Source organism: Acyrthosiphon pisum, chromosome X (genome assembly GCF_005508785.2).
Source record: "Acyrthosiphon pisum isolate AL4f chromosome X, pea_aphid_22Mar2018_4r6ur, whole genome shotgun sequence".
Lineage (NCBI taxonomy): Eukaryota > Metazoa > Arthropoda > Insecta > Hemiptera > Aphididae > Acyrthosiphon > Acyrthosiphon pisum.
Genome location: NC_042493.1, coordinates 123,062,374 through 123,067,141, shown reverse-complemented (window position 1 = coordinate 123,067,141; position 4,768 = coordinate 123,062,374).

Here is a 4,768-nt window from a genome sequence, read left to right as displayed (position 1 = left end):
TTTAAAGCTAGTTACGAGTAACTTTATTTGATGTGCTAACAATATTTACAATTTTTTAAATACTTGCTTTAAAATTATAATAAAAAACCTACGATATGCCCTGTTAGATAATAATCTCAACTTCAAGTTTTATTAGAGGTCATATTATCACTCTAATTTTAGACATTTTTATGATTATAATCATTATTGGGTACAATTTGGTATGTGTCGTGTGATTTGAGGGGAGAAAACACGCATAGTGTGCAGACATCTTCTTGTTAAAAATCATACTCTATTGGTTTGACAACAGAGCGCATTTTTTATTTTTATAATATTGTAATGAGTCCAGGGTTCATAGAATTTGCAAATTTTTTTCAATAACTTTAATCTATACAGCGGAGTAATGCAGCTATAAATGATTTAAATATAAAGAATGGGCATTGGTATGAGTTAAAGAGTTACTTTTAACTAAATTACATAACGAGTTAATATTTTTTTAGAAGCAACTTGTGCAATCGTTTTCAATTATATGTAGTTATATAACAGATATGCATAACAGGTATGCATTCATTTATTGTCACGTTCAGTAATTTTTTTTTGTAAAACTACACGGGTTTAAAATATTATATTTTGTTTGGTAAATTAGAAAAAAAATCGGGTTAGTGGATGTCGCTCTGCTGTACTGAAGGTTACTAGTAGGTGCCTGTAATAGACGGTGTTAAATTTGAATTCAATCATATAATATCATTGTATACCTACGAAAAAAACCATTCTGAGCGGAGACGGTTTGTCAGCTTAGAATATTTTATATTGTATTTATATTTTTATCATAGATACGGTAAACGGTTAAGTTGAATTAATATTATTTGTTTATTATAATTTTCTATATAGTAGAGTATACTTAAGAAGTTTCAAGTGCCTGCTTGATAAGATATAACACAAAACTAAAATCGGTCTTTATTTAATTTCGATCATATTTGAATATAAAATAACTATAAAAAAAAATTGTTTTGAGTTTTTGGTTACAGAATAACCTATTTAAGTGAAACCATGTTTTAATTATTAATTCTTAACTTAATATTATAATTGAACATTTTAAAAATGTTTAACTATTAAATCACTTTAAAATTTTTGATTTTATACATTCTGTTAAAATTTGCACTGCAACAATTAATTGATTTTACAAAAAAAGAAATGTGTATATGTATTTTAAATATTTTTCAACTGCCTATCGCAACAATATATCAGGAATCTTGTATTAAAATTGTACGCTTTTTGATCCAACAAATAACATTTTATTGACATTTATTGAAAAAAAAACTTAAGAAATTAGAAACTAAAAATGTCCGTAAACAGCTCAATACAATTAGGAAAATTTCATATATATATATATTTAAAGTTACACCAAAAACCGATTTTGCGTAATTCCTGTTTTTCCTTAATTTTTTTTTCCAGGCCCTTTTGAAAGCTACTGCAAAATTTTTACCTTTATCCCCCCTCCACTCTCGACATACTAAATAGATTCACTTTCCTATCGGAAAAGATGCGGTTGAAGAAAATGTAAGAATTTTTACTGTCCTAAATAGTGACGAGAGACACATACAATTTTCTTTAAAATAAAACACCTATCGTAGTATAGGTATACTAAAATCAATAGGTACATTCGCCGCTCCGATCAGTATCTAAAATTATAGTAATAATATTGAAAATAATGAATATTATTTAAAAATATTATGTACCTAGTTTAAATAAGCACTTACTGCATTCTACTGTCTATGTGTTTCACACTATTTCTCGATAATCGAGAAAACAAGGTATAGCTATTAAGATAAAGATATTAGACAGAACAGAACAGTTATAGGGGTAACTATTATTGAGAAATTAAACATATTATTAATTTACCGAGTATCCAATACACTATGCAAAATATTAATAAATAGTTATTATTACTAATTATTATATTTTAATAAGAATAAGAAACAATTATCGCAGGTATTGTTATAAATTATTATTGAAAAATGTATCAGATTTTTAACTAAGTCAAGTTATTTTTTTCTTATTAATTTGTTACTTTTACAAGTCAATTTTAAAACTATAACTTCCAATTTTCCTAACGTGTTTATACTACAATATAAAGAGTTCAGAAACAAAATTTGTCAGTGCCTCTTTTTCGCAAATCACAGGGATTTATTTGCTAAACTCGTCAGTATCCATTGACCTGATCAGCTTAGTTTTGGACCGTGGTTTGTCCGCCATGTCGTTGTAAATGCTGCTAAATAATTTCCACGTATGTTTGTGATTGCCGTCAGATATAGTTATAATTGACGTTTATTTCCAACAACTGACAGATTCACGTCTGTTACTTTTTAAACCGGTGCAGTAGGTACATACAGAGTGTTCCGTGAGCATATCTCCGTTAGCAGTAAAGGCGGCGAGCCAGGACAAAAACCGGCTATTTGCCGTTTTACCTATAATATAAAAAAAAATAATAAAAAACACGAGATTAATGAAATAATATGTGTGTAGTCCTTGTTTCTGTGAGTCTAATAAAAAAAAAAATAGATTTATGATATATTTATTATCTCAGGAGATGTCACAATAGGTAAATCTTCGCGGAACACTATAATAATATATATTATGATAAGTTCGGTGTCATCGCTTCTAGTACAATACAATCCATAAGTTATGTAGGTAGGTACTTTTGTGTGTGACATACGGTCTTCACATAAGTTGACGGATGAAGTTAGAAATTTTATTACATCATATTATAGAACGACATACTATCTGAATAATATTCTGCTTAGAAATAAGAAATAAAAAATGTATGTTGTCATTCAAAGGCGTAAGAAAACTTGAAATATTAAAACGATAAAAATATAATATATTTTATTTTATGAACCATATATTATTTTCAAAAATATTAATGGTTTTTTTTCTGAAACAATGAGTGTCTTGTGTTAAACGGATCACCTGAATTCGTGCCTGGTACTATTCAACGGTGTTCGTCAATTTCAACGATATTTCTAGACCACCTGAAATATTTTTTATTTAAATATAATTTACATCTTTTGCACCAGTGAATTTATCACAAATTAAAAAGTTATAAATCTTTTGCGCCAGTGAATTTATCACAAATATTTATAGGTATACGTCGATTGCGCCAGGAAAATGTTTTGTCGAAAATATTCAGTTTACCATTATTAGATATTTTAATTATGAATAAACTAAATACGTCAAAAAATGTCAAATGTCGGGCTAATCAAAGCGTAAAAAAAATATTGTAATATATAATAATTATAAATAATAATATAATATGAATAAACGGTAAGACGAATTTCCGAGACGAATATACTTGGGCGTGGCACATCAAACGCAATCAAATTATTTTTATAAAGAAATTGTCATTCCTTTAAGCTTAGATCGTACAAATTCATAATTCACAAATTTACATTACGCAACAATAATCGGTATCTATAGTGACCTAGATTCCACCGAGTATTACGCAATAATAATTGCATCTCGATCATCCACGAACATAACGTGATACAATAATCGTCCAATTACAAACACTTACCGGTATTATAATATGGAAGGACACTCGAGACAATTATGTTATCGAGGAACAAATTAGTGGGGATGACAAGACTTCGCTATGCTTTATTAAATTGTACATAACTCCTACGCGGAGACGACCATCTCGCCATAGTCTCATTGCTCCGGCACACACACACATCTATTTCAGTATACTCTGCGGACACTCTTCGGACACTCTTCGGATCACTTGGACTATTCGGTGGACTACTTCCCTGTACAATGGTTTCACTGCAGTACGATACAGGCAAGAGGCTGTATTCGATGAAGGCAAAGCACAAAGTCCTACGTCCGCGTAAAATGATTTCGTCACGCCTCCGTACACTAACCGCACCGCCACTCTTTTCTCATTTAAAAGTCAAATTAATTCATTTCTGTACGAAAAATCTTACTATATTGCGTCGATTTAAACAACAGGTATGAATTTATATATTGGTGTATTCGTCTTAATATCTGTAATCTAAAAATACTTGTGTTTTTTGCATTACTGTCTACGTTTTTCTCCCATGTCCTTGATCATTCATGACATCCAGTCATAAGATTTTAATATAATGTATTTTTAACAAACCAAATAATGCGTAAGGTAAATTACTAAACAATATTATATGAGTAGCGTTTAAGATGGTAACCAAACTTACAAAATATGTGTTGAAAACTAAAAACCGTGTGATAATAATGTGCATCGACGCAAACCAAAGATATTATAATATCATATTATATATTATACACAGTTTGCAGCTAGTCGATGTGAGTGATACACTTTTACACCATCCACTTATAATATAGTAGTGGAATAGAAACTAACATATAAACGTATAAACATCTTATAATTTTCTTTGATACTTATTACCAAGGCTGGGCTAGTTAACGATTTTTTTTTAATTAGTTAAGTTAAGTTATTTTAAAATAATAAAGTTAATTTAAGTTAAAAGTTATTCATATTTGTTTCGTTAAGTTGCTCGTCGAGTTAAAATTTAACTTCGCAAAAAAGTAACTTAACTTAGTTTAAAGTTAACATTTTCTAATTTTGCAAAATTATAAAAATTCCAGACACATAATAATATGGTTTATTAGATAGTTTTTCTTGACGCTCGAGAAAATTATTGTGGAAATTTAAAATGATACATCAAAGTAAAAACCTCATTAAAAAAAATTTCAATATTTTTCGGACGACAATTATTTAGATATTTTGAATAAA